This window comes from Anser brachyrhynchus (assembly GCF_964034855.1).
Source record: "Anser brachyrhynchus genome assembly, chromosome: 9".
NCBI classification, from domain to species: domain Eukaryota; kingdom Metazoa; phylum Chordata; class Aves; order Anseriformes; family Anatidae; genus Anser; species Anser brachyrhynchus.
Window position 1 is genome coordinate 6,986,766 of NC_137703.1, and position 25,953 is coordinate 7,012,718.

The following is a 25,953-nucleotide window of genomic DNA, read 5'->3' on the forward strand; positions in this document are numbered from 1 at the left end:
GAGCCATGCTAAATGCACAGCAGCTGCAGTGGGACGCTCTTTCCTTGGCACTCAGGGCACTTACTGGCTATGTTGTTGTCAGCTTTGTGAATTTTTTTGTTTGTTTGTCTTCAGAAGAAGCTTGATTTAAAAAAAAAAAAAAAAGTTAACGTATATATAAATATTGCCATTGTTGAGCTCTCTTCTATAGAAATTAGACAGCAAACAGACTGGTCAGACCTCATCAGACAAAATAGACTTCTGTTGGAAAAACAAAACAAAACAAAACAACAACAACAACAAAATACCATTTCCCAGAAAATGAAATATCTAGCTCATGAAAAACATCTCTGCATCTGCAAACACAGCTCTAAGCCATGGTTTATTAAGCATCTAGTAGACTTTCTTCTACAAAACAGAGTCTGGGAGCCCTGGGAAAGGCTTTGAAGCATGTCTGGCTCTGAGGCTGCTTCTTCCTTGAGGTGCTCCAGGTTGGACTTTCCTAACGCCCGTGGGCAGCCCTGCCCGCAGGTCATTCTGCAAAGTGGTGTCTGGCAGAGCCCCCAGCCTCTGCCTGCAGCAGCCCGGGAAGCTCGCACACCCAGAACACCTGACCTGTGTGTGGTTCTCTGTCTGTCAGGGAGAATTGTCACCGATTTTATTTTTTTTTTTGAGGTTTTGTGATTTTTACATCACTGTTCTTTATGTATTTTTTTTAAACATTGTGGTGTTTTCCTGGCGTTAAGAACCTGGAAGAAGAAAAAAAAAAAGACTTTTTTGTGTATTCTTCTGGTGGCTCAGGTCAGCAGAGCTGTGAAATCACTAGAAAGAACTTTGGAAGTGTCTCTGAGCTGCCCAGGATTTTGGAGAGTATGTTTCACCCTTAAAAACACGCTTTGCTCCATCCAAACCATCACGGAGCAAAATTTGGTTCTCCCAACAGTTTCCTAATTTGGGGCCTTTTAGCAAAACTCATATTCTGGATGGAACAATTTTGGACCATTAAGATTATCAGAGAATTCAGTTTCCTAGCCATCTCCTGTGCTGAGCATACTGGGTCCGTCTGGGACGGAGCTGACTTTCCCTGCAGCAGCCCACGCAGTGCTGTGCTCTGTGCTGGTGGCTGGAGCAGCCCTGGTATCACCCCGGTGGTTTGTCTGTTGCTGAGCAGCGCTGGCACAGCACCAAAACACCCTCCAACCCCCCAGAGCCAGCAGGCTGGGGGTGGGCAAGAGGTGGGGAGTGGACATCAGCAGGGCTGCTGAGCCAAACCAAGGGCATAGTCCATAGCGTATGCTGTCGTGCTCAGCACTAAAAGGTGAGAAAGGGGGGGAGAAGAAGGGAGGGCTCTCGCTCTGAAGACACCTGTCCTCCCAGATAACCACTACCCATATTGAGGCCCTGCTTCTCAGGACATAGCTGAACATCTTTCGTTGATGGGAAGTAGAGAATAATTTTTGTTTTCTTCCCTCTGTACTTCTGCATACCCTTTGTATTTTTTTTTTCCCTTTTCCTTTTAATCAAGTTACCCTTATCTCAACCCATACGCCTTTTTTCCTTGCAGTATACTTTCTTCTCACCCCCATCCTTTTGAGGATGGTGAACGAGAGAGTGGTAGTGGTGGAGTTCAGCTGCTCAGCTGAGTAAAACCACCACATGGAGCCGCTCTTGTTTCTAATGGTGTGTGCTTGCGTTCTCTCATTGCATTTCTAGTGACAAAGAGACATTTAGAACCTGAAAGCTGATTTTTTTTTTTTTTTAACCTAATAATTGCATGTTAGGCTCATGAAAGTCTCTTCCAGAGATTTATGCTTTAATTTTATTCTCAACGTCTTAGTCTTATTAAGTGACAGTGATCTTGGGATATTAAAAAGTCAATTACGTGATAATTTTTACTAGTCCCATCTTTTTTTCAGAACCTCACACATTATCATTTTGTTATTATGGTCTGTGGTGGAAACCTGTTTGTGATGTGAGTGATAAGGCAGCTGTTTGTCATTTTGAAGACTCCAGGAAAGGTATTTTAAGGTAGTACTTAGCATTGTGAATTAAAAGTGTTCTCTAATAATTGATGTGAAATGTTAAAGAAGATTTTTCCATTCCATTATAAAAATAGACTAGGGAAATGATCACACAGTTTCAGGATTAGATGATGGCTTTATGTATTTTTACATTTTTACATTTTTATGTATTTTCATGGAGCAGTTAATTTCTGGCTATTTCTCTTATGACAGCAGGATGAGACCCCCAGGTGCTGGCCCTTTCCAGAGGCAGAACTCCAGACACCATGTCAGTGCTGAACGACACCAACCCATGGGGTGTGTTGGGATCAGTTCCCCCGAGCAGGTCTTCACACTTGACAAGTGTCCACCATCACTTGGGATCGCTGTGTGGGAGGTTCCAGGTTCCAGAAGGAAAAATGAAGAATCGCAATGAAATGGCAGCCAGAAAATGGGTAATTAAGGGGTGGAAATGCTCTCATGTGCCATCTCTGATTACCACGCTTCCTCTGCAGTACATTTTCTTGTGCTGCTGTCCAGCTTGTTTTGTGTTTTAATGTTTCCAATTAAACACATCTGACTGTTTCCCTTGGGAAACTATAACACAGCAAGCCCACAGCACTTCCTGTCAATCATTTTCTTTAATTTTCATTTGATTTCATCACTCCTACTTAACCAGCACTTAATAGTTATTTTCTGTGTATTTCAGTCCTAAGAATTTCCCATGCAAACACATCCTTCAAATATCCGCTGGCTGCTTTCCCTGCCTCATGTTTTAGCCAAGCTATATCTAAGCTATCTTGAATTTCATTTTCTTATGTTCAAATTCTACTGTTAGAGTTTTGCTTTTTTTTTTTTTTTTTTAATGTTGGTCTTGGTCACTTGTCCCACCACTGCCACCCTCCCTCAGTGGACTCAGTGGAGTAGGATAAAAGAGAGCAGTCAGTGCTCTGCAAGAAGCCAGAGTGGTGCTTTTACCTGCCTACAGTAGTTGACTGTACATACACGTTTTGTCTGGAATGCCCATTTCTTTGATAGCAATCTTAGAATGGGGCATCTTTTTAAGGGATAATTTCTTATTACAGTCGATCTGTGATCTGCAAGTGGAGGTCCAGGCGCAAGAACAATTTGCAATTATTTCATAGCAGTCAAAATTACAATAATAGTTGTGGTACCTTTTTTTAAGAAGCTTTTTCACTCCTGGTGAATAACTGCAATTTAAGCTACCATTCCTCAGATGTAAGGTGTGTTTTTTTCCGGTGAATTCTATCATCAGGAAATTGGAGAGCTCTTTGGGTAAATAATCCCCCTTTTAATCTCTTTGTCCTTGCACTTGGATCATTTACTTGCTATAGATATAATCAGAGAGATGAGAAACCTGCAATATTTCAGTCTTTTAATTGGCAATGAGGTTAATATAACACAGGCGGCCTCTTTCCTTCCTTCTATTTCAGTTTTGGGTAAGGTTAGTGGGTGGCCGTGGTGGCCAAATGATACTGCTATGTGTCACCATACTCATTTTTCTAAAAGCAATGAGGCTATTAGCTTTCTTCCTTTTTTTTAGCTATGTGTTTCTAGAAGCCTTGGGAAGTTTTACCTTTTCAGAGGGGCTATGAATATCTGCTTCAGTTAAAATTTATTTGAACAAAGGTCATTTTTAAATGAAGAGATTTTTGGTTTTATTTGTTTGTTCTAGTTAAAGACTCTTTCTCTCTGATTATAAATAAATAAATAAATAAATAAATAAAAAGAAATCAGGTTTCCTAGCAAACAAGAGATCCACATAGGAGGTCTTGATAATACGTAAACATTAAAGAAAAAGCTTACAGAGTCAGAAATCAGAATCAGTAATAAATTGCATTGTTCTTATTTTTCAACCAACTCTACTAAATAATAGAGCATTGTGATAACTTACCCTATAAACGTCTTTAGGTAAATGCAGCTGACTAGATGTATTTCCTGCCTGAGATTTTGGATTGGTATATAGGTTGAAATATTGCTATATTGCTTTTAAAAAGTAGAAAGCCCAAATATTATAGCTGTGCAGCAGAAGTGATGGGGTACTTGAGAATATGACTGGTAAGCAGTTACTCAGATTAATGAGCAGGATGTCTGCAGTCCACTAAAGAGCACAGGAGGTGACGCAGACACCTGAGATATTGCACAAGGAGGATTATCAGACGGAAAAAAGTCCAAATAAAACTCTAAAAGATACATCACAGTTTTTTTCTAATAAATAAAACTTTGTCACACTCAGTGTATTCATAAACTGATTATGAAAGGAGATTAAAAGTGAGTGGGAGATGCATGACAAGTGATACAATCAATAGGGAATACAAGTAGTAAAATGAATGAGGAAGTGATTAAACAGGTATTAGGGGGGATTATAAACCGGACTTTGACCTTGTAGTATGCTACTTGGATGTCACTGTACTGTATTGCACTCGTCATGTACTATTCTGTCTGAGTAAAGGGCCCTGCATGGCAAACTGTCCTGAAATTCACCGTTTTTAGAGGTAGCTGTGTGAATGAATCTCATGTTTGGTGCTTAATGAAGTTTTATTCCAGGGATGGAAGAGGAGCCAAGCCCATATTCCTAGGTCAGTTCAGCCTCAATTAGGTGACCTTTCAATTACCTATATCTTGATAGAGAGCAGTTATTAATTTGAATAATCTAAGACCAAAATAGCATGGCATCTTGATATGAGCAGCTGTCAAGGCAGGTAAATGCACAGGGATTTATAAAGTTGCCAGCGTTCCTCAGCTAGCAACTGCTCTTGATGGAAGGTCCCTGACCTGCTTAAGGTGTATTTGAAATACATTTAAAAAGTGTTTGTTTTCTTTTCCAACTAGCTCTAGTTTGAGCATTAGGTCATGTCAATGTCGAGGTGTATTTGTTAATGATCAGTGCTAGCTGTGACGCTGAGCCTTGAGGGATGAAACAGGAAAGGGGGATTAGGACTAAAATGGCATATTTCTACTTGTCAGGGAGAGAAAGGCAAACAGAAACTCCCAGGCTGTGGCAAGGCTAATTTCCCGTACTTGTCAGTACATCTCACTCAAAGCCAGAAACAAAATGACTTCATTCACACTGAAAAGATGATCCAGTCTCCATGCTTGTGCAGCAGCTGATATTAACCTCCGCGTCTAGTTGGGCTTCAGGCCGTTACTGGCAATGCTAAGCTGTTTGTCCAAATCTGAGGTTATTTTCCTTAATCATCCACTGATTTGCTTCATACAACAGCTTGTCAAGTGACAGAGTGACAAGTTTTGGATGATTAAATATAGGTGGCCAGATTAATTCTCAATATTTCTCCATTGCACTGTGTCAAGAGGCAGAGGAAAAGCACCTTTAACAAACACATTTTCAAGGAAACTATAATTTTCTTTGTGTTGTGAGTAATGCAATATTAAGCACTTACCTCAGCTCTGGAATTTTGTCTGCATCTTTGATGTTAGTGATCAAATATTCATTGCCTTGATTATTCAAATAATTAGACATTTTATCAGTTTCTTTGAAAAGTTCAGAAATAAAAAGGCAAATCCCTTGAAGGGGTGTTCAATATTTAGTTTACTGTCAGCAGAAGAGTCATTAGGCAGGAGGATAGCGTGGCGGGGAAAAAAAGTGTTTGTTGCAGGAGGCCTCAGATTTTCAAAGTGAATGCTTTGAAACTTTTGCTGCATTGTACCTAGTTCTTGCTCAAAAACTGCAGGCAGAGCCTCACCTGGGGATGCTTATTGCAGTTCCAGCAGCTTTAATGGAAGAGAACCAGGCCACGCTGGGGAGTGCTGGCCTTGGATGAAATTCATTACGTAGCTGAAGGGCATAGTCTAGCACCCATTCTGCTTTGACTTAGATAGTGTTTAAAGACAATGCCATGAGGAAATTCTGCATTTTACCCTTGCAGAAGGGGTGAGAAATATGCATAAAAATAAAGATCATGTATAATGAAAACTGGATACGTAAATTCCTCAGTTTCTTTATGAACAACAAACATTGACAGTGGTGAAATCCCCTCATTTTTAAGGTTATAATTTAGCGGTAGCTTAAAAAGAAAAGTAGGATATTTAGATCTTTATTATACTTAATTGCTTCAAGCTTTCTGACTATTGTGTGGATGTTGCAGAGCATTAGAATAAAATCAGTTCAAAGCTCATGCATAATGTGCTAGAAATTTTTTGTTTGTTATAATTCCTACCCTTTCACATTAATTGTAATCAGCAGAGAATGCAGGCTCTAGTTGTCTTGCTAATGATAAATACAAATATAGCAACAGTATTTTCATTCTCTTTATTTATTTATTTCACCCTGGATGTACCCTGTGCAATGCATATCTCTAAAAAAGGAACAATGGGAGCTTGTCAATGTCTGTACACTGTAGAAATGGGTGTGTTTAGAATGTATGCATATTACATTTATTGAGGGATAAAATAGAAAAATGCTTTGCACCACTTTCTGCTATGGATTTTTGTTATAGCTCTATGCTCTGTGCTTCAGATACTTATGTAAGCATGCGGAAATATATTCTCAAAAAAAGACATAAGTGGCTTGACATAAACTCTTTATTGGTTCAGTTGTGTCAAATATTATCTATAAAAACAGTTCAGCACAAACTCTTCAAAATAAAATATTGCTGTACCTTTACATTAGTATACATAACATTTTTATAAGTACATAAGGAGTTTAGAGAAGAAACTGGGAAATGCACAAGACACGGTAAGTCTATCAAGTTGTTTCTAGAACACCTTTTCTTTTGGGACAGTGCATATCCATTATAGCTAAATCGTGGCCAGCAGACTAGTGACAAACGGAACAAAAACATAACTGAAAACATGTTTACATGGTATTTCTGACCATATCAAAGGCCATAAAGGCCTGGAATCTCATCTTACCTTCTGTAATTTTATTCTTAATGGATCCACAGGTTGCAATACTGCTGGTGAAAGGTGGTCAGGGATAGGGATGGCAAGTCCTAAACTACTCCACAGCAATGCTGAATTATACAAAGAGTTAAACAGACAATCATTTTTGTTTTTCTTTTTAATAAAAGTGTTTGAGGTACCTTTAAAATATCTAAATAGATAATTTCTGAAGAAAACACACACTCATCCATATTCAAGCACTACATTTTTCAAGAGGCTCTTCTTTTTCTTCAATACTGGATCAGAAACAAAAAGATTGCAGTTGTTACAAAGGAGTCAAGGAGAAAGAGGGCAACTGGGAGCATTAAATGCAGGGAAGTGGTTCTGTTTTCATTTTGGTTTTGTTACCCTTCAGACTAAGACCTGACCTTACTATGGTTCTTTCCTTCAACAATGATTTTCCATTCACACAGATAGAATCCAGGGTTTCTATAAAGCTCAAACAAAATGCTAAAATAATTCTTTAAGCAATATACAAAAAAAAAATCTATTGTCTTACGAAGGCCAAACAAGTTTGAGTGCCAGCAAAATAATTCACTGTCTCTCTGATGGACTTTATTATTGCTGAATAGCTTGGGTTCTTCACAGATGGTATTAATTGTCAGCAAAATACAGGAAATGACTGGCTGGTATTAAGCTTGGCCATGCATTGAAAGCACTCCATGAGAGACAGACAAGATAGATACTAAGTCAAAGGACCGCGTTACGGAAAAGCTCACTTGCAACATGGCCCTACCATTGACTCCATTATAACAAAATCAGAGCCATATGGTAACACTTGGTGTCAATTCATATCACTTGACACGAGGAACAAAGTCAGGAAACCAGATGAGTGGCTCATTTATTTTCAGGTGTTTGTAGCTCCTTTGTAAACCGTCCATCAATAGGAAAGGTGACAGTGGTGAACAGCGATTTATTGTACATTCTTTGATTAGGATCTGCTTAGGATGTAGAAGCAGAGTGTTGATTGCTTCCATAGCAAACTACTGAAAGCATTTTCTTAATTGACACTGTGTACATCCTATAACCAGAAAAGACCAAAGAAGAAGGAGGGGAGGCCCAGTGTCTCTTGTAGCTCGAGGAAATGGAGCAAAGAACAATCATCCTTTAAGCCAGACTAAAGAGGAGCTGGGTTTCTGCACAAAGCATGCTAAATCTGTCAGGCAATCAAGGCAACAGACCTAATACCAAAAGAACCTTTCTGAATCAGTTCCTTGTGCAGTCCTTAGTCACTGAAAGAAGAAGCCTACAATAGTGAACATGAGCAAGAAACAGAGCCACAGAAATATTCTGCCTGAAAGCAATCAACTAAATATGTAACTCTGATTAGTGTGTAGAAGTAAATAAAAAAATAAATTTTAAAAAAATCCTAAATGGAAATCCTACAACATCTTTTTGTAATATTTCATATAATAAAATGTAACCTTCACAGTTCTCCAAGTGAGTGTTTAGAAAGCTGCACACATAGTTCTAGAACAGACGTTGTCCTACAGAAACTGCTGAGCACAGCTTTAATATTGTTGTATTAATGCAATTTATTTACTGTGAAATGTTCGCATTATTGAATCCTGTTTTTCTACCAGCTGGTCATACTGTGAAAAGCAAACCATCAAGCTTAAATAAATAAAACAATACCATTGTGCTGGTAACTCAGAAAGTAGGCTATTCTGTGTAATGGAAATGCAAATATGGATGCAGTTGTTATTTCATGGATAAATGGAACTTACAGCAAGGTGGTGCAATGCTTTTCCCCTCTTTTCTTCATGCGGTTGTTAGGTCACATACTAATCCATCCTTTGTTTGCCATATACCATACATTTAAGCACACTGCTGTTATAGAAAAGTGGAATTTCAAACGCGCTTATGAACATTTCTTATTTGACCCAGTGGTTTGGTGACCAGGGGTTGAGGTATTGAATTACCAAAGGCCTCCAAAAGTTAGTTCACAGACACAGACTCAGCTGAAGATTACTTGAGAAAGTAGCTGGTTTCCTGGGGGTCTCTTTCTCCTGTATTCTCAGTGCAGTGTACTTTGCAGGCAGCTCTCAGCACTCCAGACTAGCCAACATCTATGCATCTTACTGTGTCCTCTATTTTTGCTCTCATTTCAAGGTTCAAGAATTATATTAATTAAGATTAAGAATGAATGTATAACCAGAAAAACAGAAGATTACTTTCCAATAAACATTTTTTAGTTTCTAACAGACCAGTGAATATTTTGCCAACCTTTTCTTTTTTTCTCTTTTCTTTTTCTTTTCTTTTCTTTTTTCTTTTTGTTTCGTTTCATCTCCTTTTCTTTTTTTCTTTTTTTCTTTTTTTTCTTTTCTTCATTTCATTTCATTTATTTCATTTCATTTCATTTTCTCACAATGAGGTGTGTAGTCGAAGTTCAGGGGGAGATGAGGGATTCTAGGTTGGAGGGAGTGGTAATATCAGAAGAAAAGGATGGCAAAATCCAATGTAGCTGGAGGGGGCACATCACTCTTGGGGGGCAGGAGCTGAGGCAGGCTTCTGAGCCACAAAGCAGTGTAAAATGGGGTAGTGGAAGCATGGGTTTGATGGTTATCATGGTAACCCTACTTTAATACTTCTAATATGTACCCTGACCTTGAAGAAAGGGATCTGTGTACAGAACCTTGTCTGCTTGCTTCCCTGACTTTGCAGCTCTCAGATGCATGGTAGACCCGCTTGAACAAGCAGCTGCTTATCCTTGGTGCTTATCCAAGGCAACTAAAACTGAAACTTCTGCGGATCACCTTTCACATTAAATCTGTTTTCCTCAGGAAATAAATTCTCACTTCAGCTTGGCCTGTGCTATATAAGTATACAAATCAAGACATTTTTCTGATTGAAAGGGCACACCAAGGCTATTAATACCATGCTTGTGCAGAATAAAGAGAGAGAACCAAGATTTTATTTTGCAGAGCTCAAAACTGATAATGCACACCACTCAAAGAGAACTGTTTTTCCAATGCAGCACACCTTCATCAGCACTTACTCAGGGAACTAGCGCTTTTTTTATATTTTTAGTGACATTTATGAGGGTTACCACTAAAAGATGTAAAGGCAGGATTCAGTTCCTGTATTGAGGCTACAGTATTTGAAAATTATCTGACAAACTATACTAAAGCTATCTCAAAGATCTGTATGAGGATGGCAACAGATTATCATTTCAATCCAGAGTTAAAGCTGAAATGAAAAAGGAAATTCCAAAATAGCTTCCAACCTAGGACTTTTATGCTTCTCTCCTGAATAGCTTTGAATTTGAATTTCATTAATCCTTCTGTATAGTCTGATTCTGCTCCTTTGTAAATGACAGAAAACTTTCCATTAGTTTCTGTGAGGTGTCATGGGCAAGGTCAAACATGTGACTGAGCATTTACAGCGAGGTAGGAGAAGTCATGATTCACAGGTGGATGATATGGTAATACATAGTACCCTAAGGGAGTGCTGAGCACCTGGAGAATGGCGTTCGGCAGGGCATGTCCTGCTGTGCAGCTGGGGCTGTCCCCTCTGAGGGCATGGCAGCACGCTGTGTGTGTACACCCACATCAGCTTTACACAAACCCCCCTGGCCCAAGCCAGCGCTCTGTGCAGTGGCTCTGCAAGCACAGCACGCAGAAGGAGGTGGCGTGAATGAGGCTGTGCTGGGTTCTGTGTTGCAGAATGAAGCCTGAACTATTTCAACCTCCTCTTGGCCCTCCTAGGCACCTGAATGGCTCATACCTGTGAGATGATTATTTCAAAATTCTGTTTCTTCTCTATATTCTATAAAGGGTTTTCTTTAATTCAGTATAGTAGTACCACCACTGTTACAAGGCACTTCTCCTTTCATACTTGTTAAATAATCCTTTCCAAGTTGGAGGTAAGAAGGTCTTTATTTCCAGAAGATGAAAGGAGGATATAGTCCTGTCATACGGATCATGTTTGCTTGCCTGTCTGGAATTTTTATTACAATGCCAGGTCCTCCACCGAGCAAAAGAAATGACAGGGAAAGACTGACCAGCATTCTCTGGTGCTTGCTTGAGGTCCTAAGCCTTTAAATATTTCAAGCAGCATCTCTGGCTCAGAATGAAAATGAACACGGGAAAACATGGACTGAGTTTTTCAGGACGGGATTTGTGGGAAGAGCTTTAGAGATGAGATTTATCAGGGTATGGGATAGCTTTCTGGTGAAAGGTGATAGCAAATTAACCTGAATATAGTACTCAAATATATGGCAAGAAGCGATTCCAGAGAGTTATGGCAATAAGCAAAGTAGCTTATGGGTCTTTTTCATCTGGACAGTTTGGGAATGAGTCTGTGATTGGTTTCACAGTGCAGTCTGCAGCTGGCAAGCAAGGAGAGAGAAAAAAAAAAAGTGAATATTTGCTTTTAAAAATGTTCCAAGTATTTTGTACTCTGGCCACTATGTCATCCTATTCTCCATGTACACACTATTACTATATAAGCTGAGTTGCCCACTTACCCTATAGTGCTATGGAAACAAATTTAATTGTAGAAAAAAACAACAGCAGCTTGGAGGTGGTGGCAACAAAGTAGGGGACAAAAGCAGAAAGGAAGAGGGTAAGAAAGGCAGAACAAAACAGTTCATCTCATCACTCCCCTCACTGCCATAAGAGCAATCAGCTCAAGAGAACATTTTTTTCAGGCTGTGTTCAATCTGCTGCAGTTTTAAATGTCTCAAGTGATAGGGAATATATCCTCACTACTTACGGAGAAGTTAGAGTGTGTCAGTTCAAACCAATAAATATCTGGTTTGACGGTGACATTTACAAGTTGCCTGCTCCGCTGAGCTCAGTGCGCAAGTTAACAGCTCACATTCTAAAGTCAGTTCCTTAATTATCTTGTCTTCCCCCCCAAAGATTTGTCAGGAAGCCTGATGATGATATCCCAGATAGATGTGCTATACCAGTGAAGCATGGTTTTGACTTTGACAAGCTTTCTGGGTTACTGAAGATGCCTTGCATGGTAGGAGGAAGTGACTCAGCAGTCGCTCCAGTGCTTGTTCTTCCCACCCTGATAAGATTTTCCTTAAACGTGTTACCTTGAGGGGTTATTCAAGCTTCTCATCATACATTCAGCAGAAAAGAAAAGAAGAAAAAAAAAATCTTCCCCCAAACAATGTTCTGTATTATTGAAGGCAGTTTGAGGAAAAGATCTAGTATGTAGGACAGGGTAGAATATAAATTAACATGGAAAGGACAAAAGGAAGTTTAACACAGTGAATGGAATCCAGAATTTGTTTCATAATGAAATTCTTGCCTCTTAAATAGACCTGTGCTTTTCCCTTCTTCATAGATTTTTCCACTAAAAAATTTTATTAGCAGTCATGAGGCAAGGGAGAGAACAGACCAAAAGACCCTACTGCTATGTGATTTCACATATTTTTATCTCTCCTTCATGAAAAATTATGGAAGGGAAATAGATAGAAATTTTAGGCTCGTAGAATGATACCTTGTGTTTATGTAGAAATTAATTCCTGTTCCTTCCAATGTAAATCCTTATGATCTCATCAAATTAATGTATTAAAAATCATGATAAAAATATCTTTTCATGCAAAACACTCAAATATAAAATGTAAACTAATTCTCAGAAAAAAACAGTCTGAATGAAGTCTGCATTAAACCTATTCTGTGGATGATTATTTGTCAAGGATGAAACCTTGACAAATTTTCTTGTTCATATCTACAACCACCTACAGTGTCACAATAATAAAATCCTCAAGCCCTCCACCTTACTGTCTGCAACCATGGAAAAGAAATTAGAGAGAGTAAAATTTAGAACTAAAATATAGTCTGATTTTGTTAAAGTATTTTACTCCTGAGCCCTAGAAGGGAAAAAACAAACCAGCAAACAAGCAAAAAAAAAAATGAAAATAAAAATAAAAAATCAGTATGTTCTTCGGCAGAGTAATTGCCTCCTGGATAAGAAAAGCAGAAGGGGACATCTATATTTGCCCTAGTAAAGCTGCAGAACATCCATACAAAGAACCTGAGGAAATATGTACTAGTGCTAATCAGTGCTACTACTGAGATGGCTGCAAATATGCTTTCCTAAGAGATCTAATACTGTGCTCTAAAGGTAGGAAGGTATTTCAGTCAGAGATCTGTCAGTTCCTTCATTAAATTAAATGATGGACGTCTATACTCATGTAAAATCTGCAGTGTACATTAAACTATCAAGGGTAACAGCATTCTTGAAGCCAGAATTAAGATTCAAAATGATCCCGATAAATTGGAATGATGGTCAGAATTCAATGAGATGACATTCAAAGTGGACAAGTGCCAATGTACTAGATAAAATGGGAATTCTCCGGCCAGACAGTACTATCACCAGAGAAGAATTGAGCTAAAGTGCCTGTCAGTGGTGTAGTGTTGTTGCAGAAGCATAAATCTCATTTGGTTGTATGTTAGCAATGTCATATATGAAACATGAGGAGTGATTATTCCTTGGTACTTGGCACTCTGGAGCCTGATCCAGAGAATTTCATTCAGGCTTATCTTATTTTGACAAAAAAAAATAAAAAAATAAAAAAAATTAAAAAAAAGGATGTGGAGGTAAATTGGCAAGAATTGAAGAGAAGAATTGGCAAGAATGTCAGGAGTCAAACATTTCTGAGTAAAGAGAATAAATTGGAGCTTTTAAAATATTTTTAAATATTAAAATTAAATAATAATTTGATAATTAAATTAAATAATTTAATAATTAAAATTCCAAGGACTCTAATTTTTGGTTGGTTATTGAACTGGCGGACAGACAAGACATAGACATTAAGCATGAATGATGGGTTAGAGGGCTCCTTGTCTGGAACAGCATGTGGCAGTGATGGGGCTGCTCCTAGGTGTCCAGATCAGACAGGGACAAGGGAAGAGCCAAGGGAAGTCTGACTGAAAAGTCATTTTTAATCTTTATTTTTTTAATACAATAACTTGTTGAGACCGTAAGGGTTTATCTTGGAAGAAAACAAAAGTATTTTCTGTATATATACAGGCAGGAATAAGTGGAGCCAAGGGAAGAGGCTTTGGCCCTTCCAGCTCCCACTCACCTTAATACCAGTCCCTCCAGTCCACCAAGGTGAGACCGTGCTGGGAGGATGCAAGGGGCCGTGCTCCAATTTATTCTCTTTAACTCAGAAGCAGATGAGAGGAGCCAACAGAGGTACAGGTACCTCGAGGTGTTCACCATAAAAATGCATACTGGACACAGTTTCTTTAATTTGAGGTAAACACAAGGTTAAACAAACATCAGTCGAGGTTAAAGGCTACCGAGTCCTTTCTCAGTACAAGATGAGAGGACTAACTCTGTTCTTGACACCCTTCCAATTATGCTGCAATCACATACAGGATTAAAGCATAGCCTGCAACCTATAGCCTAAGGTGAAATGATGAATATAATTATCCTGAAGTAAATAAAGCCAACAGACGTTTCTAAGAGACAAGGACACTTGAGATACTGAGAGTACATGACCGTGTATGTTTTTAAGATGTATTACGTTAAGCATCTAAAGATGCAACTGAGGACAGAACTCTGCTTAGGGCCTGGAAGACTTAAGATTGTAATATCCTTATTTTACTTAAAAGGTACTTAAAAAGGCTTTTAAAAACAAACTGTAGCAAATGCAAGATAAGAACTGTAATCCAGGCCTTGTTCAGGACATAGTTCTGTACAATTTTTTGCTTCTGAAAAATGCCATGGCACTTGTACAGAGCAACAGGAAGCTAAAAAATGGAACTGGCATTAATCATACATTATTCTCCACTTCAAATGTCCAAAAAAAAAAAATCTACATTATTCACAAGGTTTGACACTTGCCTTAATGATCAAACAAAGCCTATTCTTTCTTTTTCAAGACTCAGCCTACAAAACCTCTCTCATTACTGCTAAGGGCAAGACACAAGAATTATGATAGCATCCGAACTCCTCCAACGATAAGCTCCACACAATTCTCTTCAGCCATCATTCCCCGCACTTCTGACACACAATATAGGCTGAGAGATTTAGATGCTGAATCCCATGTAATGCTGTTAACCACAGTAACAAAGTAACTCTGCTGACATATTTTAAAGCATTTTCAGTCACAGTTAATAAAGCTAGGCAGTCTTTACTGGATTTAAAAAAAAACATGCTTGAGCTAACATTACAGGGTTGGGGTTTTCCTTTCATTTTTCAAAAAAGGATGATTTATGTATTTAATGGAAGCACTGACTGACGATCAGAAAGCCTGTACCCTCAGTGGTGAAAATGAAAATGCTATCTGTCTTTAGATCTAAGCGAATTACAGAACGTAATTCCTATGGGATCTTATAATTGGATACTTATGGTGGATTTGGAAACACAACATTCAGCATGCACCTGTTTTAGTAGCGGTCATAACCGATGGATGCTAAGCCAGAAGGAATTGAATGGCAACATGGAAACATACGTAGAATTTTCCATAGAATTTGCTAACAGATAGCATCTCAGTATTCTGGTCTTACTGAAAAACTATGGGGCTGACTACCTAACCACCATTAATCTGGAAATATCCCTAGCTTTTGGTAGAATTTTTGAAAAAAAAATCCTGTCCTGGGCGTCTTAATGTTTTATGCAAAACTGTCTGGGATGAGCAAGTTTGTGGTCCTTGTTACTTAATCTTTTCAAATGCATCATAATGGTAAATATGAAATGAATATTAGCAGCCTTTATTTTGTCCTGCTCCACCTCTGAATGAGTAGCACACTGTTGTTCATGAAACAAAAAGTAAGATTGGGAATCCCTTGTCCAGAAAAAGGAAAATTGTTAAGAGAAAAGAGAAGGCCAGGGAGCGATTCAGACTCCTAGGAAAATAAAATAATAGAATGTTATGGGGAAAGGTCAAAGAATGAGTGACTAAACGGCAACAGAGAATAAAAGGATAGGATACATTCACAGCTGCCATCTGAAATACATGTGCTTGCTTTTTCTGCTGAGAAAAAGACTCTAGCTTAGCCAGAAGTTAAACTGCTAGCATTTATCTCTCTCTTGTATCAAGAGAGAGGTCCAAGCAGTATTTATGATGTACATGTCGGTGTTTTACGCTATGTGTGTTACATCAGTGCTACAGTTCATTACTGGGGCACTGCCAGATGCGCTACAACAGGAGGTGTTCAGTTCATTACCTGGGAGCCCTCTGCAAGCCCTTCCTCCAATTAAGGCTTAGTGCATTATTTAAGGGTCTGATCCAGGCTCTGGTGCTGCCTGGTGAGTGCTGCTGATGCCAACTGCTTCAGGGCTAGCGATGGCAGTCCTGACAGGAGTTTCTGCCCAGTTTGGTGTGGATGAAATTTTTCTATAGAACTGTGTGCTGGAAGTCCCTCTCCACAGCATTTGCTGCCTACATTTATCCTCTTTTCTCTTTATTCCTTTTATCTTGATGTTGTCTCTCACAGCCACAGAGCTAGGTGACCTTCCATCAAGGCCCAGGCCCTGAGGAAAGGACGCTGCATACTGCACTGTCTCTATACATATAGGGCCCTGGTACCGCAAAAAATACATCCAAAGAACTACATGGAAGCTTCTGTCTTTCCACTATAGAGTAGACCTGACAGCAGTTGTTTCATAGCAGCATTTGTGGACAAAGTACATTTTAGAAAGCAAAACAGATATTTTGAACAAAAACAATTACATTTTTGGCAAAAATAAACCACCTTCTCTCCAAAAAAAACAGCTTTGGGAGCAATGCAACTGCTTCTTCCTGGAGGCCTCCCTATTTTTGGTCAAGTTTCTATCTCCTGGCAAGAGGTTTTGAACAAGATATAACAATCTCATCTCATTTCAAAGCTTTTCCCACAGAAAACATGTTGCTTGGTCTTGTTAATGAATCTAATTAAGTCAGAATCTGCAGGAAAAAATGTAGCCAAGAAGAATTGAAAACAATTCTTTTCACACCACCTACTGAAAAAAAAGATCAGTTTTAAAATAGAGAAAGCAACAATGCAACGGGGTTGTCAGAGATGCTTGTAGTTATAAAACCCCCATAGCCATACACTTCACAGTCCATGTACAGCAACAGCAAGCCACAAGGCAAAGAAAACGAGGCTATTTTTTTGAAAACAATTCACCCTCAGCACTGGTAGTGAAGCTGTCCATACCTTACCTAGAGCAAAGAGAATTGTTTTTGGTTTAATGCATGCTCGCTCGCTCTGACTGGTTGCCAAACTCAGCCTCAGAGGTTGCCATTGGCACCTCTGCCCTGTGAGAGGACGGAGGAAAGGCACAGTGGCTACAACTAATTCTCTCCTCAGCTCTGCCCAACAGCACGTGCAGACTTAGCCTGTGATATGGCTGTATTTGGCCCAGTATTTGGATGGTTTTTAACTTCTTTCCCTTGGTCAAGTGGAGCTTCAGCACCCTGTAGCCAGTATTTAAATATGTTCACCTGCTTCTACCCTAACCATTTAGTACATCGGCTTTTCACAGAATGTGCTGTCCTTTTTTAGGTGTTTGCTTTTTTATAAAACCACTCAAATTACGTGTAGAGAGATACTGACTGATAAATTAGGAGCTCAACCGACTGCTTCTTTTTCCTTTATTTTGTATCATCTTCTCCCTTCTCATGGTGCAAGAAACATCAGCACCACCCAGAGCTTGAATGCCATCCCACTGAGCAGGGAGCATTAGTCAGTAATGGGAATTTAGATATTTAAGCATAACATCTAAAATAACACTATAATACCTGAAGGGGTATTCTCCAATTCTTAGGATTAAGTACAGATAATTCAAGGATTCTTTTAAACGGACTGAAATAGTAATTATTCCTTTAATTGAGATTCCATTTGTAGCAAACCATGTTTAAATTTTCATGAAGAAATCAAGTGTGAGAGGGAGCATTCATACCCGCCTTGTTTGTGGGCCAGCAGTAAGTTCAGTTTATCAGTAAAGTATACAAATACAAACTAAACCAGCACATTTACCAGAAGAACACTTTCTGTTTTTTCTGAGCTCAAAGAAACCAGAAATTAAGGGAAAAAAAGAAAGTAAAAGTAGTATTAAATTTGAAATTTGAGACATTAAATTATAAGATTTTTCTCTCTGCCGAAGGTAGAAACTCAACACAAAAAAAAATAAATAATAACAACAGAAATCTGACACAGGTTGCCACTTCTTTACACATTCACTCAACTAAATCATTCTTTGTGCTTTGATCATTTTTAGGAGCAAAGTAGTTTTCTTTCTAAAGATCTAAAGAGGACCATCTGTCGGGCAGGGAACATGGGGAACACTTTGACATGTCTCTCCAGAAGTTGGTACCCAAACTTTTTTGCCTTGAGCAACAAAGGACTGGATAGAGAGGGTTCATGGAAATAATTGCAGAATGTTACAGCTACTCGCTCTTTCAATGCTAGTTTAACCTGTAGCCTGCAGGATTCCTGTTTATTTAAGACCTCTGAGTGTCTGCATTACTCTTGTCAGCAGGGGTTAAAGACACATAAGAACAAGGAAGAACAGAAATTCACAACCTTTGTGAGCCAACCTCATCTGCCCATCAACCCAGCTTTGCTCAGATCTTGTGGCCTAAAGAATGAGTGCAGGAACTCCTACCACAGAACTTAATGCCAAGGAAATAGAAATCCTTCCTAACAACATCAGAGGGCCTTGCTACCTACCAACCTTTATCTCTATTGAAACAAATTTTATCACGGGAGTTTTGCTCTCCAACCCACCAACTTAATCTCATGTCACTGTTCAAGGTGCCCAGGCATACTAAGCAGCTGTGGTAAGTCGTTTCACCTGTCTGCTTATGGACTCTTTGCATATTTGGCATTTATTTTCAAAGTATTTGTAAATGAAGAACATGTGCTTGTATAGAGCCTGATATAATGTGGCCCTGATTTCATTTGAGTTTACCAAAGTACAAAGAAATAACTAGAGGGATCCTACATTTCAGAGATGCAGATAAGGGTTGAAATCCGAAGTACAAATGCCAGTCCTAATTTCTGCCAGTATATTTGTTTCTTAGCTTTTCTTTTCTTTAAGACACAGTCAAAATTGTCTCCTACTGTAGTGTTTAGAAGAAACCAAGCAAATAAGCCCAGCTTTTTACAACCGGAGAAAGTATGCCCTATAAAAGAAAAGCGATTTATATTGAAACAAGGAACCAAATTCAGATGATTATTCTTGCGAGAGCACAATGATGTGCTTCCAGGAGATTATTTACTTTCTGAAATATTTTTTAGAAAGTGTATTATGGTCATATTCACAACTGGCCTCAGAGAAGGACATGGATTTGGAGCTTGTTCAGAGTAATTTAATCAATCTTACACAAAAAAACAACAGCCAACCATTATGGCCCAAGTCAATACTAAAATGATTTCCCAAAACTCATTACAGAGTCACTTTCAGGAAACAACTGGTAGCTCCAGAACTCTGAGGCTCAACTATAAAACTATAAATTTAATTTTCTTTAAGGTCTGTAAATGAGAATAAAAAAAAAAAAAAAAAAAAGGTGTACTGCAATTTCCTTTTAATGAAGGAAATGTGTATTGGATGGCATGCCATTTTATTTCAAATATATCCTCTGTTTTTAAGGTGAATTAATGTATTTGGTGGGGTTGTTATCATATCATATTGACTAGACATATAAACAAAACTCATTTTGTTTTAAGAAAATAAACACATGGCATAAATTTAATCTGCCTGCCTGCCTACCAGATGGAGAAAAGAACAGGGCCAAGTCACTGATAGAGTAACTGTTTAATCACATCAGCTTGTTGTTGACTTACTTATAAATACAAATAAGTCCACTTGTTTGTCCAAGTTCCCTTGGGAATTCACCGTATTTTCTCCTAATTTCTGAAAATGCATGGAAGTTAATTCTTTATTCACAGTTTAGATAGATACATGATTTGATCATGAGATGATGTGGAAATAACAACTTTATTACTGCTGGCTCATTTGGATACCTGTAACATGACTATGCTCGAGAGCTAAATTGTTCCTTGTCATAAACCAAGTCCACCACCAATTAAGTAGAGAAGTCTCATGTAATAGTTCTGTTGAACTTGTATTATAAACGTTATAAATATATCATAAGTAATTCAAAACAATTTCACAGATAATGACACATCAACAAGATGTTTACTCGGGAACAATCAATGGATGTTTTGACACTGCCCTCACAAGATAAGAACTCAGTCAATACCAATAGGTACATCCGATTTTGGCTCCTTTTTGGACAGTTTTTCTCCTATTAAAATCAATCAACTCATTCTTCTGTGGGGTAAAAGAATACTCAGAGCAGCAAAGAATGGTAAGAGTTTGAGAATATCTGATGATGGTTACGGAATGGGGAAGGTGGTAGAGCTCCTGTAGCACTACTGACTTGAGGAAACGCTACCTGTAAAAAGGGCAAATTCTACCTTTCCCTACAAGCAGTGTGACATCCTGTCTAGTTGTTTATATCACTGTGGTGTCATTGATTTGATCTACCTAAGCGATCCTCATATGTTCTACAAATCAGACAAATAAGACTCAGGGGAAATATTAGGAAACAAGAGAAGGAGAGACGTTTTGGAGAGGACAGATGGGATCATAAAGCAATAAATAAATACATTTGTCCAGGACTGCAGGAATGGATGGACCTGCCTACTGTTACATGTGTTCAGGAACATTCTGTGTATTTTTAAATTTCATGATTTATTTGTGAGTTTTATCTACAATCTCTCTCCTTTTATTCTCTTCTTTCCTTCTTTTGGTGGGGGGTGAAAGGATAGAAAAGTGGCAGGGAGGACAGGGACAAGGAACAAGGATATAAAGTGAGCCAAACATACTCTGCCCCAGAGTGGTGCAGAGACTGAAAAACCAGAATATCTGTTGTCCTGGTGGCTTGTTTGACTTCTTTCTGACTGTGGCCCTTTATCAACCATGGAGCTTTATTCAAGACTAGAAAGGGCTGCATAATTGGATTTGCTTGGCAGGTAACCATTCTTACTCTGCCTGTTAGAGCTGTTTTCCAGCAGAAAAAGTCACTGATCTCCTGTGAGAAGAAACACCAAAGAGATGAGTCAGAAGGCCATTGATCAGATCCAAAAAAGGCAAGATCCAAAAAAATATGGTGAGATGCCTAAATCCAAATACATAATCCTGTGTCCTTCCCTCTCTCCGCTAAACATTTTTACTCGGGAAGTGCTTGAAATGCAGATGGGCCTCCCTGTTCATCTTGAAAACACAGGCATCTAAAGAAGAATTAGTATCATTTACACCAGTACTATTTATCAGAAAGGTTCTCGGATCAAAAACTGGATTCAGTCTCCCAGCACTACTGCCAGTGTGTACGTGAGTTATACTGGGGCATCCTGGCATCTTCCAGCTTGACACACGTGAGGGATACCTGGACATCCTGATCACTGCACAGCTGCAGTGCGTGAATTGGGCACCTCATCTGGATTTCTGTTAATCCGGAAACTTTCTGTTAATCAAACTCTTTTAGCCTCCCAGGTAAATCCACACTTCAGCTGGTGATCCCATCATCGTGCAGATTTGGTGGTTTGTTTATTTTGCTTTGCTTTGCTTTGTTTTGTTTTGTATTGAGGGAGCTGAGGTTCTTTGAAAGGAAAGGCACAGATGCTTCTTTGTCTCCCCAGGCTCTCGAGTTGGTGTCGGGTACAGGTGTCACCTCTCGGCCCTGCATAGCACCCCTGATAAATGGGACTCCTGCTCTCCAGCAGCACCGTGCTGTTCGCTCAGCATGCTGGCTGCCCCCAGTAGCAATTCTCAGCCACTCAGTTTGCGTCCTGATGGTGCAGGGAACCCCAGGCCTCACCACAGCTCTGTATTCACCCCTGGCAGCTGGTCTGGAGAGGTGGGAGCTGCAGGGAATGAGCCAGTGCCTGGCTCCGACTGTTTGAGTCCGATAGGCGAGAAGAGGAGCCCTGCTTTGGACTCTCTGCTGTTGGTCTTCAGCTAACGTAAATCAGCCCCAGCCTTTTGGCACTGGTGGAAACGAGCTGCTTCACGCCACTTATAATTTCGTCTTGTTTACTCGCTGCATCCTAACAACAGCCAGGCACAAAACCAGTCGACTGGGGACATCATATACAAAGGCTTTATACTCTTAATTTTTTGTTTGTTTAAAGACTAACAAAGAGGAAGACTTTAAGTTCTGACGAGAAAGCTAGGCCCCTGAACACTTAGCACTAATAAGGTGCTTTTCAGTTTCGAAATGCTTTACAAACATTAATTAATTATTCCTTTCAACAACACTTGGTTATTTTCTGTTACTAGAGAGCATGTTTACCAAGTTAGCTCCATTCGTGCACAGCACGTTGTTGGCAGCAGGCAGGAGCATAAATTGATCTACAACCACATGCTGTAATTTGCAGCAGATTTGCTTCACCAGACACCATCAGCACAGCTCCAGAGGCAGCTCGGAGGAGTGACCGCTCCTCCCCACGTCCTATGGTGGCGATAAGCTTTACCTTCCCCACTACACTGACTGGAAATACAAAATCTGTTTGCTGCACCACTCGGCCAACTCCACTGAAATGTATGTCAAATGGCATCTTCCAGCTTGACACAAAAAAAAAAAAAAAAAAAAAATTTTGTTGTGTGTCGTACCAGAATACCCATTAAAATACAGAAATGGCATGGAGAATAGGCAGATTCCTAATAAAACACAAAAATGACATTGCCCCCAGGATTTCCTGCATGCAGCAGTTATTAAAGATTCAAAATACTCCTGTTGTCTGTCAGGATGTCGCCAATAACTATCACATAACCATAACATCATATGTTATGGGGAACATAACCAGAGCGCAGGGCTGGGGGCTCACCACCCTGCTCTGCTCAAGTCGCACCAAAGACCTGAACCAGTGCCTGGCTGCCCCCAGGCACAGCCCTAAGCACCGAGTTCTTTATTTTCACCTTCCTCTCCCTTTAAAATGTACGCTAAAGGATGGAAATGCTTTCTGGCAAAAGTTGTGTCTAAAGCAATGTGTTTCCACTGGAAATGGCTGCCTCAGTGAACTGTGACAGAATAGTGGCTATTGCTACAGGCCAGATAATACCTCCACAATTGAAAACAGGGTCTTGGGGAGTGTTAAGCTATCACTTTTTAATTAGTGCTGACTAAAATTTTTCCAGTGATCAGGTTTCTGGCATTTAAAGCTGGAAAGTATCAAGTTGACCATAAACTTTGGTGGACAGCAAGAACAGCTGTTGGTCCATTCCCTGCCCACCTCCTGTGCCAGAAATCCCACTGTGGGTTTCCAGGTCTTGGATAACAAGGAGCATGGAGCCGAATATCACATACCCACTACATCTGGCTTCACTGAGCATTCCCAGCAGCTTGCTCTGCACATGACTTCTGCCTGCACTAAGATGGCTCTGTCTGCATCCTTTTTTCAAGCTCCCTATTGCTCTGCTCAGCTTTAGACCATGTAATCAGACAGAAATCAGTGACATTGCTTAATGCACGGGCTCTCTACAAATTCATAGAATCATTACGGTTGGAAAAGACCTCCAAGATCATCTGGTCCAACCATCCCCCTACCCCCAATACCACCCACTAAACCATGTCCCTAAGTACCACAAATTGAAACTGTGGAATCTGGAACTAACTCTTGCAATACAACCTCCATCACAGAACAGAAATTGTAAGGAGCACCGAGCTTCAATACTCCAAGACATGAAGAATAATTTATTTCCCATCTTTAGGCTTGTTTGTATTCAAAACTTTTTGTCTGCAGGTAGAGCTGCATTGGGAATTTGCCATGGAAAGTAGCTATATTGGCAAAAGCATCTTATTAAAAGGCAAATAGATTCTTTTACCTGTATAACTGTATCTATACCTGGGCTTTTGTCAACACAGCTATTTTCTCACAGTCCTACTCAGTAAAGCTTTCTAGTGCATGAAAGGCCTGAGATTGGTTACTGAGTATTATATTCTACATGGGTGTTTACAGTTTCCAGCATCTCTTCTGAAAGAATTTCACTACAAGTAATACACGAGTATTTACTGGAATCAGGCAGATGAAATTCAGCCTATTTACAGTCTGAATAGTTTAAGACGTGCTCTGGGATTCTTTGATGGTTTGTTTAGGAAGGAAACAAAAATCCCTCCTGCTGATGGGTTCTAATTCACCTCCATCTATGCTTGGTACAAAGAAGCAGTGAGGTAATCACACACACTTCTTCCGTCTGCTCTGCAAATACACTGAGCTTTCATTTGAGAAAATAGCACATTGCACAGTGATGCAAACAAAAGATTTGAGATTATATTCATTCATTCCAAACCAAACACAATAGTCATTTCTTCTCTGAAGTGTGAAGAAACAAGAAGGCCTTTCTATTTAATGAAATATGAGCATCTCTAGCTATAGAAATAAAGTGTAATTTTAATCTAAAAGTAGAAATTTCAGTTTCTGATATACGGCTATATTTCTGCTTCAGATTTAGGGAGGTTGCATGCAGCTACCATTTTTCTGCATATTAATAGTCATTGCATAAAATTATTTAAAAATATGTCTTATTCTAAAATGTATCTTTTTAATTGCTATATGCACAGAGATATCAATATATTTTACATTGATATACTGTAAAATAGTTATATGTTAGAAACACAGTAACTGCGGTGATAACATACGTGATTTCAGCATAAATGTAAGAGTATCCCAGACATATTCCAAGACGGTCCATGCAGCAAATACTTTCACATTTATGCAAAGGATACCAATGAATAATGTGCAGGAGACTTATCAATGTCTTTCCTACAGAGGAAGAGACATGCTAGGGTAGTGGTTCATTTCATCCAATAACAAATCTCTGATGCTAGCCAGAACCAGATGTTCTAGAGGAAATACAAAATCCACATGACGAACGTGGAATTAAATGGTTGCAATTAAAATGCATTTCCAGTACTCACCAGGAAAATATTTGGCTCATGCTGTGAAACATAAGGGAGTTTTATCCCTTTCTGGAAGTGGGATTAACAGCCCCTGCCCCCAAACTCATTCTAAATTATTCACCCGTGGATGTTCTCTATATTCAAAATAACCCCAAGTTTTAGACTTTTGCTGTGCTTTTAGCCCCTGTTACACTGCTGGCAATAAAAAACACAAACTAATTTTAAATACATAAAAATGTCCTTTTTTCCCACTTTTTGAATGCATTGCCTACTTTTTGAATATTGCCTACAGTCACTTGAGAAATGCAGCCAATTAATACTGTCTTCATTGCAATAAATTTTGTACAAAAGCATCCAAACCTAACAGCAATTTTCAACAATGTAAAAGTATGAATTCCTTATGCCATGGAAAAGGCTGTTTTGTTGTTGTTGTTTTATATATATATATATGTATATAGGAACCAAGGAAGACCTAGTCCTTGCCTCTTGCGAATCTGTGGGAGAACAGAGCAGGAAAGAGGAAAATACGAAACATGTTCCCTCTTGCACTCTTCAGAATGAGGGTGTTGGATGTGTTTGCAACACAACCAGTTGAAGCCGATTGGCACCAAGCCCTGACAAGCTCCCTGTCGAATAAAGTGTCTTTCAATACAAAAATCTAATCGGCGGAACTTGCTTGATATATTCCAAATGTAAAACATGTTAAACATCTTAGGCACTGACTATTTGAAAAGGATCATTATTCACAGACTCCTAATCAAAGCTTCATTTCGTGTCATTATTTGTTTGGTTTTACATGTTTCCTGCTTGCTTGAATGAAAATGTCTGTTGTTGGAAATTGTCACAGCTAGCTCAGAGAAGATAGGCAAGGAGTTGTGCTGCAGTCAGAAAAGCCCAGACATAATGGGTTCGGTCTTCATTATTATTATTACTATTATTATTATTGTTCTTGCTCTTTTTTTTGTTTGTTTGTTTGTTTGTAAAAGTCTGCAATGTTTACTAGATTGTAAATTATTGATTTATTTTGTTGATTTACTTTACTGGAAATTGAAGCTATCTGAAAGCTAAATACAGCCTCACTTAAAATAATTATGGTGATGGTGGCTATAAAGATTCAGATTCAGATAATTGTATTTGTTTGACATGTACACTGTAAGTCAAAAATATATCCCTCTTCTGCCACAGATA

General features: G+C 39.0%; 1 protein-coding gene across 1 annotated transcript in view; it reads left to right on the forward strand.

The window, feature by feature from the left end:
- LOC308199586 (uncharacterized protein) overlaps nucleotides 1–2,230 on the forward strand; it is a 111,030-nt gene extending 108,800 nt beyond the window's left edge. Inside the window, exon 17 of the mRNA XM_080603945.1 lies at nucleotides 1,896–2,230. The gene's annotated coding sequence lies outside the window, so the exon portion shown is untranslated. The remainder of the gene's footprint in view (nucleotides 1–1,895) is intronic.
- Nucleotides 2,231–25,953: the final 23,723 nt, after the last annotated feature.